Source organism: Sus scrofa, chromosome 7 (assembly GCF_054392235.1).
Source record: "Sus scrofa isolate SSC_HxYL_T2T_F1_AM1 chromosome 7, Sscrofa_HxYL_maternal_Yorkshire_Landrace_v2.0, whole genome shotgun sequence".
In the NCBI taxonomy this organism is placed as follows: Eukaryota; Metazoa; Chordata; class Mammalia; order Artiodactyla; family Suidae; genus Sus; species Sus scrofa.
In genome coordinates, this window is record NC_139389.1 from 92,889,778 (window position 1) to 92,905,931 (window position 16,154).

The 16,154-nt window shown below is 39.1% G+C and overlaps 1 long non-coding RNA gene across 2 annotated transcripts in view; it reads left to right on the top strand.

Annotated features, from left to right (window-relative positions):
• Window positions 1–16,154, top strand: part of LOC106504490 (uncharacterized) — a 754,869-nt gene that overhangs the window by 549,963 nt on the left and 188,752 nt on the right. The gene's annotated exons all lie outside the window — the stretch shown is intronic.

A 16,154-nucleotide genomic window follows, 5' to 3' on the forward strand; every position in this document is an offset into this window, starting at 1 on the left:
TTCCTCTGTTATGGGGAACACTCTTTAGACTGGAGATAGGTGTTTTGATGAGTGCATCTCTAATCCACTCTGTTTGGACTCTGAAAAGAAGAGATGGAATAGGCTGAAACTCCGCTCTCTACCTGAGACCTGAAACATCTCGGCTCATTTCAGTACTTTTAATTTTTATTTTTAGTATTTTTACACTAAGCTCCCCCCGCAAAAAAAAAAAAACAAACCCAAAAAACAAACTTTTACTTGACATATGTAGTTCTTTTTGACCTTTTTTTGCTGCATCCCATTATTTGAATTATTTAGTAGGAACCAAAGAGGGCTTGGTTTAGAGGGGACAAAGTCTAATCATGCATTATCCTCAAATTCATTTGCCGGTTACCTGAACCCTGAGCTATCCTGCCTGCCTCATGATAATTTCTCCATCTGACTGAGGAATCAATGAATGGCAGGGACACATTGGAGTGAAGGAAGAAAATATTTATTTTCGTAAATTTAGCAAGGCTTTGCTCTATCAGATCTTAAAAGTGCATCTCACAGAGCACAGCCACTCTAAGTATTACATCTGCTTTAAATATTGTTGGGTATCTGAGGCCTTTGTGGAGAGGGTTTGATGCAGTCTTTTGTTGTAGGACAACTAGAGTATTCTGTGATGCAGGAGGGTTGCCTGTTCAAAGGATACAGCCTTACTTAGGGTTTCTTTCTTTCTTTTTTCCCCCCTCCCCCACCCCCACATTGTATTTTTTTTTCCCCTGAGTTGGGGGAGGAGGACAGATGGGGGGCTTTAGTTTTAAACATTCACATGGGACTCCCAGTCTTTCTTCTTTAAAAAAAAGGCAAGTCCTTTATGGTAATAATTACAAAATTCACAGTAAGATTTGCAAATTGAATATACATGAAAATATATTGGCTGCTATTGCAGCCTTTTGTCCTAAATTAGGTAAATAACTCTAAACTTGGTGTTGGTGGAATAGAAAGTATTTATAGATATTAATTACCTTCAAAGTAATTTAAAATATCCCTTATTAATTTTCTTCCGGTCTTAGAATTTTCAGGAGTAATTGCAGCCACCTACATGCATGGTCTTCCCACAATATTCTTAATTATATTAAATATCTACCCCCTGTCCAGTTTCAAGAGCATTTAAAAAAGTGTCCCTTTTTGCAGATTTTTTAAAAAGGCTTTTATGCATTCAAACTGAATATTAGTTTAGCAAGTGGAGAAATCAGAAGCACGCAAGGAAAGCAAGGCCTATGATGTTCTCCAGACAATGATTTGGGCGAGGTGACTGTGTGTTTTGTTGAGAAAAGGACGGATGGGATATTGACAGTTTCCTATCAATAGCTGGGCCCTGGAGGCCTGGCTGTTTGGGCCCACACTGATTGACTACTCCTTAATAGACATATAATTGTTGACAAATACCTTCCAATAGACTGTGGCAGCGCCCGGCAGACAAAGAAGATTTCAGGATGATAGAGACCAGAGCCAGCCATTTGGTAGAGGCAGAACCTCCCAGAGGAAGGGACTTTGGCTCACAGAGAATCCTTTTAAGAGAAAGCAGGTCACAGCGTCTCCATCACAGACCTTGAGCAATCCTGCCTCAGTCGAGAAATTTAAAAAAAAAAGACATCGTTTCTGTGGGTCACAGAGTATGCTGTAGAGGGATAAACCCAGACTTCTTTTTGTGTGGCTTGGTGTCAAATCTACTGATTTTCCTACATTAAAAAAATTATGTGAGTGTGTTATATATATATATATATATATACATGTATATATATATATATATATAAAATTTGCTGTCTAGAATATTTTTAACTTGTTAATGGCTTTATAAAACCTGTGAGCCTGATGTTCGCAGGAGAAACAATGGGCTATTGTGAATTTCAAAGAGCCTTGGGCAGTAACAAGAAGATGGAAAAACATTTTGCATTTGGACATCGGCTCCACTTACTACTAGAGTATCAGAGGAGCCTGGAGCTGTCCCTGTAACGTGAGGGCATCCAAGAGCATTCGGGAACCTCCATCTCAGTTTCAGTGCTTGTCTGGCCAAGGCTGCCTTCCCAGATCAATGCCTGGCTGAGAAATAGCTCTTGAAAGTTGGCCTCGTAGGATGTATTCCTTCGGTCCGTTCAGTTTCAGTAATTCCTCTCCTTGGGGGGCTTCCTCTCAACCAGGAAAGGCCACGATTGCTTTCAGTGCATGACAGGAGCCTGCCGACAATGGGACGAGGCGATGTTATTTAGATCTGCGAGCTGGTATGAGCTAATAAAATAAAAAAGGAAAACAAAGTTCAAATGCAACCTCAGCCTAGTCAGCATGAAACACTAGGCAAAGCTGCCAGTTGAGCCACTCTGAAGGGATCGGTGAGGCAGGGTCCCAGATAGGGTGCTGTGAACACATCAAGGTGATATGGCAGGCTGCCTTCTGACATCCCACGTGAAAATGAACCAGCTTGTGCCCAAAAGCCCTTGAGTCCTCCCTTTGATTCTTATTGATCAAATACGCAGATGAAATCTCACATCACAGAGCGAGGCAAAAACCTCAGCTTTTTGTGTCAACTTCTAGGAATCCTGGTGAAGCCTTTTCCGAATCATCTTTTTATGCATGAAGGAGAACCAGAGTGCACATATATTTCAGGAAGATGTACAAAGTGGGCAGGGAGATATGTAGGTCTGATAGCTCCCAGGCTTCGTGGCAGAAGGACGAGCCAGATAAGAATGTTATACTTGTTACCTGTTGTCAAATTCAAACCTGTAGTTAGGATTCATTGGGGGAGGGCGAGATTATTTTAAAAGTTGCTTCTTTGTAATCTGTGAGCATTCCTAAACAGACAGGCTTCTGCAAACAGCTGCCTGAAAATGTTGTGTGTGTGTGTGTGTGTGTGTGTGTGTGTTCATTAATTCAGAATTACTCCAATTACAAGCTTTTGATGCTCTGAAACCCTCTCTCTAACCCAAAAGAGATGGAGAGCCCTCGGACTGTCCAATCAGATCATTTTCCCTGCCGCCTGCAGCAGATGTAAGCAATTTACTTTTTTATTTCTGCATATTCAGTGTGAGCGGAGCTGTTGGGGACCTTTCACCCCAGAGCCTGCAGGATTCTAACCCTATCAAATTAAAGCATTTTGCTCACTTATTCCCAAACGCTTTGCTGGTACTAAGCAGACATCCCGCTGCATAGCAATGGCGGGTGTTCGTGTCCACTCATAGCCCCAGCCTAATCAGAGATTATTAAGGAAAATATACAGTGCTTTAATTTGATGAGATTGGTTATAGGTAGTGCAGTTAAAGGTCACACTCCTGCGTGTATCTCCCTCCGTCTCTGTAATATTTTCTTCTCGCTCGACAATCCTGAGCTGCAAACAATAGGCCAAGGCGACACATTTATTTTTGACATGCTGTGATGGGCTCAATAGGGATAAAGATGAATTATTTAAAGATGGCATAAACAAACATCCTGAGCAAGGTTTTGGTGACATTTTTCTCTTTGTGCTTTGTGGATGCTGTTGCCTTAAAAGAACATGTTCAAGAAATGCCTCCTCTGGACAGGGACACATTTAGACGGAAGGTCCAGATAGACCGTGGCCAGATGGCGGGGTCGGTTGCCTAACTCCTGTTGCTGACTGGGCAGGGAGGGCCCTGGCTCCCAGTTCCCACAGAAAGATGCCTCTGAAGAACTGACTTGCTCCTCTGACCCTGGAAACTTCTCCACCTGCTGTGAGCTAATTGGGCCAGCCTGCCTGCCCTGATAGGAGTGGCAGGGCTACTGGGAGCCATCGGAGCTGTTTGCTTTCATCCAGTGTATCTTTGGGAAAAAAGGGTACCGGAGGTGGCCTAGAAGCTCCCTGGCAGGGTGAGAGTATTACCCTCTGCTCATTTGAGGGTTGATATTCCATTCCATGTTTGTTTCCTTCCCAGAGAGAGGTCCTTGCTGATTTCACTGCCCCCAAGCCTTGGGGTTGTACAGGCAGCGCCAATGAACAAACACTGCTTGTGGTGCTGAGGCATTTTTCTCATCCCCGTTTTTCAAATTCAGACACTGTTGAAGGCACAGGGAAACACATTCGAAGAAGCAAGGGCAACTTCTAATCTTCTGTCAAACTTAATGGTTTCTGTGTTTGTGTCAATGAAATAGACCAACTGCAGGCTGCTTTACCTAGAAATTTACATGAAAATTGCTTTATGCAGCTGTATGTAAAAATTCAAGCCGCACAGTGTCACTGTACCACGCAGGTCAGAGCAAAGCCCTGTGGTCCCATAGCCGAAAACAATTTGTTTTCATTCATGGGAAGAAGGGGCGGCTGCAGCAGGGTGGGGATGCTGAGGATACTGAGAGGGCTCCTCAGGACAGTGCTGTGTGTGTAAGGGGGCAGAGTGGTGGTGGGGAGGGGCGGAGAGGCTCCTCCTTTTGGAGAACGATACTGACGCACATCTTTCAGGTTTTTTTTTTTTTTTCCTTGAACCTTTAATATTCCAAAGGAAAATTATGCCTGGATTGTTGTCCTGGTCTCACTCTTATTACCTAATGCTCACACTAAATTATTTGGAAGACTTCACTACTACACCAGGAAAACAGAAGAGACGGCTCCTTGAGAGTTTGTCGCTGTGTTTGTCTTCAGACAGGTTGAGCATTTCACAAGATCTTTTCTCCATGTACTGATCTACTTGCAATTTTCACAGTTTTGAAAGGTGACACTTTGAGGTAATAGCGAAATAATAATAGCAGTGATAGTAACAATGATAATAAAAAATGCAGAGGACTCTGGAATAATTTCTCATTGGGAGTTTAGGTGAAGTGAGTGGATGGAGCCTCCTGGGCCTGGCTCAGGCCCCCATGATGGTTCCTTTCTGCCTTCCCAATGAAAGAGTCACCACACAACAGGGTATTCTGAGTTCATTCCATGGGAGCCTGTAATGAATTCGAAGTTGCGGATGTAACGTGTTTCCCCTGCATGCACTTGGCCGGGCAAAGACTGCTCTGTGTCCATAGATCAGAGGCCCTGTCGCCATCCCAGTGAGGTCACCTGGGCTGCTGCTGTGTGCAAAGAGGACCTGCCTCTCTCTAATTGCTGGGCCTGTGGCCTGGAAGTGAACTTCTCCCCAGGCTTCTAAAGAGGGATGCTATGAGCCAAAAATGCCAAGAGCAGCTTCTTAGCTTTAGTTAATGCCTTATTAATTTGTATGTTATGTGGTGTATCTGCATCCATCAAATATGTTATCATTGTTTTATGCTTATGAAATGCTTCCATAAAGACAGTTAATATGACGCTTCCAATTTTCTCTAGTTATGTAACTAAGTGATTATTTGTATTTAGAACGATTTGTTATAGCTGAGATCTGGATAGTTTTGAGAAGGCTAGATTTTGCTGGTGAAAGATGTTTGGGTGAGGGCAGCCATCTCAATGGGACCAACACTGAACGTTTGTCTCCTTGATATACCATCTCAGTACTTTTTTCTCTTATATCTGTTGCTCTTTGTTGATTCTCATTTTAAAGCCAATCCTTTCGGTGTGCTTCTTGTTTGATTTTTTTTCTTTGTTTAGCTCCAACCTAGATTTCCCCTACCACAGAAAAAGTCTAAACAAAGAAAAAATAAATGACAAAAAACATTAAAAGGCCCAATATGCTATCTTGCAAAACAATTTAAAAATTGTGTTTCAATCTTTCCATTTTAAGACCATAACTTCACCATGAGTGGAAACTCCAATTCTTGGTTTTCCTTTGATATTTAAGGTACAATTGGGACAGACTACCACCCTTCTCTGGAGGAGACTCCTGAATGCAAGCCACAGGCCAAATGAAAATAAGTTCTTTTGAAGAATAAGTAAAGTGTTTTCTTGGCCAAAACTTTCTTACATTGGAGGACCTTGTAATACAAACCTGGTTATTTAGGAATTCATAGGAGAGATTATAACATCGGATGATTTTATGCTGTAAGCTTTATGGTAAAAGGAATGATGTTGCCAGTTGAGTTATTGGGGACAGATGTTAGGAGGCTGAGGGAAAGGATGAGACTGGCTTTCCATGTTGTCAAGCTGATTATATGCTTAACTAGGAATAAATGCTTAAACTATTTCTTCTATTGGACATCCATCCCATTTGTCTCCAAAGCACAGTTTTAAAATCAAACCATTCCTTTTAAATTGTCCTCAGACTGATGTCATCATATTACCACCATCAGTCTTGTCAATGGGATTTATTACTGTGTTTGATGGATGCTGCAACATTATAAGAACTACCATTTCCCTTCCATGATTTTTCACATAAGATCCATGTCTTGGAGTCACCTCAGCTATCATATGCCTCACTGGATGTTCATGTTATCAAACATAACCTGGTGATCAGAAGAAATTGGACAGGGAAGTTTACTGAAATTTAGATGAATCTAAAAGCAATAATAACAACAACAAACAAAGACACAAGAGGTTATTCCTAAGGCTTTCTAATACAAATATTTGAGATACTTCTGGGTGTTTTATTGTCTATGGAGAATATATGGCACATCTGGTCTCAGGTAGATGATTTTACCTCCTTCAACCCTGCAGGGAAAAAATAAAATACACTGTGTTCTGGAATTTAAATGTTAGGATGTACTTACTTCCTTGAAATATAATGGGACAGGCTTAAGTAGCTACAATCCTTACATTGTAGAGAATTATTATCCTAATGTGTTATTGTGATTCTTTCCATTTATGAATTAGGTTGCATTTCAAAGACCTGAAACTTGCAGATGTTGATTTTTATGCTGAGACCCTCTGTTTGTAATTCTGAAAATGGCCACTAGGAGGGAGTGATGCTAATGAGGGTAGTTTAGGTCTCAGATGAACTAAAGGAAGAGTACAGATTTTGTGACTTTCATGTGAATATGGCTTCCTACAAAATAGAGTTGTGTATGAAAGTAACAACACAAATATTCCCCTCACCACTAATTATTAGTGTTTGTACATGAAATTAAAGGGAAATACAATTTGAGAAGGACAAAAAGAAATAAAGCCATCTTGGTATGTCAAGTGCCCATTCAAACCACACAAGTTGCCTTAATTGCTATTTAGCCCTGCTAGGCTTACCATATCATTAGGAATAGCCCTAAAAAGCTACTGAAGCACAAATGTTTTCACCCTGCTGATAAAAATACTTCTTTTTTAGGCATCTGTTAAGACATTAAAGGGGAAAAAAGAATCATATCCTAAGCCATAAAAATGATCACTCCTCACTGCCCTCCCCAAATTCTCAAAACTTTACATGCACAAAAAAAAAATTAAATTAATCTCTTTATAAATTTAAATTAGAAAAAATGTATAAATACCACCATTCTAAAAGCCAAAAAGCAATATTGCTTATGAAAGTTTTGGATGCTTCCAAAACTGTAGTAAAAAGCAAATTCATAGCATTGTTAATAAGACACAATGATAAGAAATGATATAATCAAGAAATTAGATGAAACTATACTTATAAAGAAACAATGTTGATGAAGAGTAGAATCCATAAATAAATGGATGAAAAAATCTAAGAAACTATTTTTATCAGGAAAGCAACTCCTGACCTTCCTCTAGAATTCTCTCAAAATAATAAGATAGATAGTAAAAACAAAATTAGAACTGATAAATGGTCTAACAACAAATAAAAAATAAAAATTATAAGGTCTTTATCAATTTATGCTAAACAAATTGAAGCACTCAGTACAATAAATAATTTTATTTTCAGAAAATATAAAATTCTGCTATTAATTCCAGATGAATAAATAACCTAGGTGTGCTAATATAAAAAATACAATGTAAGCAAATACTTACATATCAAGAAAAAAGTCTAGAAGATAAATAGAATCAAGTGATATTTTAAAGAATACAACATAGGGCTTACCCCAGGAATGCAAAGGGAATACATACAATCAATTTCAAATTGAATTATTTTATAAATCTGAAAGTGCTCATTTTAAATGACTAACATGCATGCTCTTATAGACAACACATCTCATGTACTTGCATGAGAATCAAAAATAAGACAAGGGTATTAATGTTGTTTTATGCATTATACAAAATGTGTTAAGAATGAAATAATCTAAAGATAATTCAGAAATGAGAAATGCAGCTCTAATTTTTGCAGATAATAGATTTTCAGCTACAAAACTTGAAGTAATTATTTAGAAATAATATTAACCTAAGTAAGATAGCTCATTTAGGTAGCTGAATACCAAAGAAACAGATGTAAAACTCTCATACATTTCCTACATATAAGCAGTAAACATTTGGAGATATAATGGAAGCATCACTCATATTTGATATCTAATAGACAGCACAAATAAACCTTTCCACAGAAAAGAAAATCATGGACTTGGACAATAGACTTGTGGTTTCCTGGGGAGGCGGGGGGAGGGATTGGGAGCCTGGGGTTAAGGGATGCAAACTATTGCTTTTGGAATGGATTAGCAATGAGATCCTGCTGTGTAGCACTGAGAACTATGTCTAGATAACTTACAATGCAGCACAACAATGGGAGAAAAAATTATGTATACATGTATGTGTAACTGGGTCCCCATGCTGTACAGTGGGAAAAAAAGTGTGTTGGGAGAATTAACAATAAAAAATAAATTAAAAAAAATAATGGAAACATCTAACTCAGAAGAGAGAATTAATTGAGGGGCACACAGAGTCTTGAGTAAATGAGGAGCCATTTTCAAGAGAGAGACATGGCAATTGCAATTCCATGCTGATTTATTTACAGTTTTAGCAAAGTCATCAAAATCCCAGTGGTATTGTTTTGGCACTTCTTTGTGTAATTAGAAAGTTCATTGGATGCATGAAGAGCTTGAATAACACAACACACCAGCAAAGAATAATTAAAAGGAACTTACCCTACTAAATACTAATCTTTTTTACAAGCTATTTCATTTTCCACCTTTGTTGAAATATAGTTAGTGTATAACTTTGTATAAGTTTAAAATATACAATGTTTTGATATATTTATATTTTCCAAAATTATTACCATTCTAGTGTTAGCGGATATCTCTATCAGGTCACATAATTACTATTTCTCTTTCTGGTGAGAACATTTAAGATATATTCCCTTGGCACCTTTCAAGTATGTAATGCAATATTGTTAACTATAATCACCATTTGTGAAATAGATCCCAAGAACTTATTCATCTCGTAGTGAAAATTTGTACCTTTTGATCAACATCACCTTGTTTTCCCTACTCTCTCAATTCTACAACCCCACTCCCTGATAAGTTAAACTATTTTATTTGAATTTTATTGAAGTATAGTTGATTTACAATGTTGTGATAATTTCTGCTCTACAACAGTGATTCAATTATACATATTATTACAGAATATTTTGTAGAGTTCCCTGTGCTATACAGTAGGTCCCCTTTGGCCAACCATTCTACACACTACAGCGTGTATATGCCAAGTCCAAAGCCCCAATCCGTCCCTTCCCCATCCTGTCCCCTTTGGTAACCATAAGTTTATTTTCTCTATCTGAATCAGTTTCTGGTCTGCAAATAAATTATTTGTACTTTTTTTTTTTTTTTTAGATTCCACATAAATCATGAGGTGTTTGTTTTTCTCTCTCTGACTTCACTTAGTATGATAACCTCTAGAGCCATCCATTGTTGCTGCAACCAGCATTATTTCATTCTTTTTTAGCTGAGTAATATTCCATTGTCATTGGACATTTAGGTTGCTTCCATGTCTTGGCTATTGTGAATGCTGCTGCAATGAGCATTGGGGTGCATGTATATTTTTGAATCATGGTTTCTCCAGACATATGCCCAGGAGTGGGATTCCTGGATCATATGGTAATTCTATTTTTAGTTTTTTGAGAAAACTCCATAATTTTTTTCCATATTAGTTGTACCAATTGCCATTCCCAACAACCACTAATCTCTTATTTTTTTAAGTTGGCAGTATTTTACAAAGGGGAACTGGCATGAGAATCAATAGAGTGGATCAAAGGAAAAGAAAAGAGTACCTCAACATAAGTCCTCATGCAGATGTGTTCATTTAGCACATGTTTAAGGTGGTATCACAAATTAGGGAATATAAAATATTTTTTGAATGTTGAGACTGAAACAATTGGCTTTGAAAAAGATCATGTCAATGTAGCATATCAACAGGTCTGGAGGAGGGAGAGGTCCTTCAGAAGCAACATCAAGGTAAGAACACAGGGCCACTACTTGAATTCAAGGCTGAATACTTCACATTGATAACTGCCTCAGATGTTGCCAGGAATTCAGGCTCCCTGGTCACTGTTTCATTCTGAATTTGTGTCACCCCCATACTGTTATGTGTATCACTGACATAGACCTAGTCCACCACTTCTCCTTTCTCCCCTCTAAAATTTGTCCCATCTTGTCCTCTTGATTTCCAGGTCTATGATCAGTAAGAACTCCCCTACACTTCCATTCTCTTCTAGAGTGTTCCCTAGGATGTGGATCAACTAGAAGCCTGGCTATCACTTAAAGACACACTACACCTCTAACACAGTCAGTCTTCAATGAAAGCTATTTTTTTGCTCAGTCTCATATTTCAGGGCCTGGAGGTGAAGTATTTTCATTGCCCATTGCACAGTATTCACCTTGTTCTTTGATAAAAGACAATCTTTCAAAGCTGTGCCATTCTGCAGAGTATCAACTATCATTATCGTGTCCTAGGCATTTATTTACTCCAGCTCTTTGTTCATAGTTTTTCTTTCCATCTTTAATTGTATTACCATTTTTGATGATGTATCATCTTCATGGATGACTCATCCAACATGTGGTCACTTGTTTTCTTGATCTCCTCATGGCAGGTGAATTTAACTTTTGCTCTGCTTCAACCATACACTCATGAGTTCCCACCCTGGACATTTCCTGCTTCTGAAATCTTAATCTTCAGAGTGCAATACTCTCATCATACCTCATCTTCTCACATCACTTACTTAGAACCCCAATCGCTTTAATTTCTGATCATGCTGAGAAATATTTTCTCTCTATCCTTCAGCCCTTTTCATGACTTCTCTTCCTTCGTTTCCTTTGAAAATATGCCATTATAATCATGACATGACAAACAGAGGCCAGTGCAAACGCCCTTCTGTAGTGCTTACTTGGCAAAAATGCAGTCTTGTGTGAGCTCATTTACCTGCCATCTCATTACCTACAGCCAGGATTTGAAAGTCACGAGAGAAAATAGCACCACTGAGCTGACTGATTTCTCTTTAAATTAGTCACCTCCAAAGAGCAGCTGGAGTTTTCTGGAATTCCCGCTGGTAAGTTCCCTGGCAAGTTCACCCAGCCGCTATTGAAGATGATTTTTCTGATGCTATATCCTTCCTCCATAGACCTTCATTTTGGCCCATCACATCTAGAATCCCAGCTGCATCTTCTTCCCTACTCTTTGCCCCTTCATTGTATTGGAAAAAGGAAAAAAACCACCACTTGTGGTTTGGGTTCCGCCCCCTCTTGTCTTCTCAAGGTCTTTATTTTTTCATTTACATCTGTTCCTTTATCACCAATTTCCCTCCAGGTACTGGATCATACCTGTTGACATGCAAACATGTGGTTTCTATCATTAAGAAAAAGTAAAATCTAAGCCTCCCCAGCCTCAGACACTCCTTGAGATATCACCTCATTCCTCTGCACCCATTTACAGAGCAAATTCTCTACAAAAGGCTCTCCACTCACTGGCCTTGCTCCTCTCCTCCCTCCACACTTCCATGCATGGATGAGGGCACGGTCTGTACCCACTGCCTTATTGAAGTGGTTTTCAGAGACCCAAGTGAGCCCCATACTGCCAAATTCAGTGGATTTCTCCAACTTTACTTTAGAGCATCAGTTAAAATGTTCTCCCCTCATTTATTCCTAACTTTTCTTCTGTCTCACTGGCCATTCCTAATTAACTTCTTTGCCCCCTGAAATTTATCCTCTCCTAACCAGGGCTCAGTTTTTGACTTTCTTCTCTTCTCCATCCTCACTCTCTCCTTGTTTCCTCACATTCAGTCCCATGACTTTAAGTACTGATGGGGTTCAATACATGATGTTCCAAAATATAGCACCTTGCATATTGAATGTTTTAAGCTGAAAGAATTTGAGAAAATGGCAGGTGTGCAAAGGACTTTCCCCTGACACAGGCACCTCCCATAAGAAGTGCCTTCTCTATGCCTAGAGGAAAGGAACATCCTTATCTATGAAGGAGGAAAAACTTGGACAGGAACCGAAGGAACAGGCCTTGCTAAGTTTCCCTGAGTTTTCTACACTTAGCTCATATTATGTCCTAATACAGTTTCCATGGTTTTCTCCTCTTCATCAAACCAAGCATTAGAATACAAGTTTAACTGCTTCTTCTGGTCTTTTCCTTCTGAAAGCTCAAGTTAAACTTATATTAAATAAATCCATACTGGTATTCTTACTGTGGCTTGGAAGGTTAAGAAGCTGACATAATTGCCATAAAGATGAAGGTTCTATCCCTGGTCTCACTCAGTGGGTTGAGGATCTGGTGTTGCCACTGACTGTGGCACAAGTCACAAATGTGGCTCAGATCCAGTGTTGCTGGGCTGTGGTGTAGGTTGTCAGCTGCAGCTCCAGTTCAGTCCCTTCCTGGGAACTTCCATATGCTGCAGCTTTGTCCATAAAAAGGAAAAAAATTCCATGTACTTTTCTCTTGTTAATCTGTCTTTTGTTACAGAGACTCAGCCAAGTACTTAGAGGGATAAAAGGAAAAATGTACTTGTTCTTCCCCTACAGTACTTTATGCTAATGACTCCCAAATTCACACCTCCAACTCCAACTACTCCTTTGAATTCCTAAGGTATTTAACTACTTACCAGGCAGGATTCTGATAGGACTCTCTTCCATAACATGACCAAATGGAGCTTGTAACCCTCACTATACTCAATGCAGCCATCTCCCAAGTTTTTTTTCTAACAAGTCCATCCCATCATGGTAAGAAGACAGTGTGTACCTTTTACTCCTATAAGAATTTAGCAGTTGGCCTTGAATTTTTCCTATTGGTCATCTGTCCTTATCACTCCATTGATACCAGCTCCCTCCTGCAGGTGAGGCCAGCATCATTGTCTCCTGGACGAATTAACCTAAGCTGTCTTCTCTCATCTTCCCACAAATCATGTCCATCCCAGCTTGAGCAATTCAAAATCATATATGATACCAGTCCATTCTCGCAGGTAGAAACCTCTTAGGAGTTTTGCATGACCCTGGCAGTAAAATCAAAGCCCTTTATTATGACCCTCAAGGCCTTGGAAAAGTTCTTGTGCTTTAGGGCCTTTACACATTCATGCCTCAGACTTTCACATGCCCTGCTCATTCTCAACATTTAGGTCTCCTGGTTAAGCATCCCTTTTCTGGAGAAGGCTTCCTTCCTCGACTTTCTTATCCTAGTACACTGTCAGAACTGGCTTTCACCCCAGCCCTGTGCTCTATTCTATTTCCCCATACCACTTGGCTCTGATTAGAATGTGAAACACTCTTCCTTTCCTCTTTGGGGAATGAATACTTTAGGAATAATGAGTTGTGGGAAAAGATTTATGTGCAAGCTTGTTTATGTCAGTATTAGAGTGAGAAAAAATTACAATTTCTACATCCATTTATGTTGCTACAAATGGCATATCATAACTAAGTACAGAAAGCCAAAGACAAATATCATATAATATTACTTATATGTAGAGCTTAATGATAAAAATGAACTTATAAAACAGAAACAGACTTATAGATATAGAAATCAAACTTCTAGTTACCAAAGGGGAAAATGAAGGTGGAGGGATAAGTTAGGAATTTGGGGTTAATATATACAAACTACTATATACAAAGTAGATAACCAACAAGTTCATACTGCAGAGAACAGGAAACTACATTCAATATCTTATAATAACCTATAAAGTAATATATATTCTTTTTTTGCATTCTCTCTCTCTCTCTTTCTCTCTCTCTCTCTCTCTCTCTATATATATATATATATACATGCTACTATGAACATTCATATCTATCTACCTATCTATCTATCTGTCCATCTATCTATCATCTATCTACCTATGTACCTGCCTAGATATATGGATATAATGACTGATGTTTTAATTTCATAGAATGGTTTCACAAAAGTGGAATTATTGTACCAAATAGTAGGATCTTTAAAATGTTTATGGACATTGACAAAAAACTTTCTCAAAATATTTTAGTCTGTCACATTGTCTATTTAGCCCTAGTGTTATCAGCACTGATTGTTTTTGGTCTCTTTATTTTTTGGCAGTCTTTTATGCTAGAAATGGTGTTTTACTGTTTAATGTGTAATTCTGTATTAGTGAATGTAGATAACCTTAAAAAAAACCATCTCCTAATATTCTTTCCCAGCTTTTATTCTTCATCCGATGGTAGGGTTAAGAGGAAGGGGAGAGAGACTTCCAAACTGCCCCAATGACAAGCTCACTAACTAACATTATTTACTCATCATTATTTTCATAAGAGCTAAAATCCGCATAACAATTTTCTGTGTATAAAATACTTCATATACATCATCAAATTTAATATGAGGTACAAACCATGTGCAAAATGGTCTGTAAAGCACAGAAGTAGCTCATTATGCATAAATATAAAATGCCTTTTATGGCGCTGAAGATTGCCATGAGTGAATACACTTTTACTCCCCACTGCTGTCTTTAGTCCTGATTCAGGAGGAGCCTGGGAGTTGTATACATCAATTCTTGTGTTTGTGGTCTTGGTCCATCTTCAAACTTTCAGCACAGACTACCTTAAAGTTATCATTGTTGATACCAAGTGCTATTTGAGGATGCATTTAAACTCTCTATACGTGCCTCAAAACTTGCAAAAAGCATAGCATCTCAAAATGGCAATTTCTTGCCCATGTTAAGACTCTGCCTTGAGATATTACCACTGTGAGCCTGCATGGAGAAAGAAAGGACAGCTGCCCAAACACATGGGACAGGCAACCTATATGCAGCTGGGCTCCTGCTCACTAGGGCACAGCCAATGATGCTCATGGGAAAAAAAATACAGTGCGCTTGTGTCATTCCCACCAAATTACCAGGGCACAGTTTGGTATGCCAAGAGGCATCCACGAGGTCAAATTAAGAGAGGATCATCTCTCTGGGTCTAGTGTGAGGAGAAAACAGCCTTCTGCAGACAAAACCTGCTTCTGAAAAGGCTCAGCGGGACACAACATCTGAAGGTATTTGCCACTCTCTTGATATTGAAAGTCAAATAGCTTTTATTCAGGAGCAAAGCCCATCTTCTCTTTTTATGTCTTCAGTGATTATTGACAAAAGCGAAGTTAGAATGGCAAAGCAGGATTGTTCTGCTAGGGCTTTCATGCGGAGGAACCACTGGCTGTGCAGATAGGGCTCAGTGATCCATCCCTCTGGGGAAAGATGGTTGACAGAGCAATAAAACACAGACACTGAGAGAGGAAAGTCACGTTGTATTTCTCACTCCCACATCGTCTTTCCTGTGGGCACTTGTAGACTATTGAGTTGTGGGACTGTCACCATGATTTGGGGCAAAGACAATATATGGTGGCTTCTCCTTTCACTGCCTGCCCCACCATCTCAGATCTTAAAATAGGGGTAGCTGTGTAGAGAATAAGGAAGGCAAGTGTTCATAGCGCCATCACGTTTACCAAGTCCAGGAGGGGCCATTTGCACAGCTATAATGCCAATGACACCCCCTGGAGTTCTGCAACACTGAATTCCCTAGTGACATTTTTTGGGCATCATTTAACATCAGTCAAAATTTTATTGATCATCCCCTTCTACTCCAAAATCACCCACCTTCTTTGGTTAGTATATGGAGAATTCCGTCCATCTCCCAGATAAACCAACAGTGAAGCAGACTCTGCATTTCAAGCCATTTCACATTCAATTCACAATAAATCAGCACTGAGAACTGAATTCAGGGAAATCAGAGCTCCACAGTCCTATCCTGGAATATAGAAAAGCATGAAGGTATGTATAACGCTTTGAAGAATTTTGGAAAACACAATGTTAGACTTTGAAGTGCTACATGGAAATAGTTTATAATTGCTTGCCTATACATTTTATCCGGTGAACTTTATCTTTTCTGCTAAGTAAGTTGTTCACTGACTTTAAATAACTACTGAATTAAAAAAATCTATAGGTCACCCTGGGTTGAGGCAGTCATTTGCATTGAGGTGGCAGAAAGGGGCC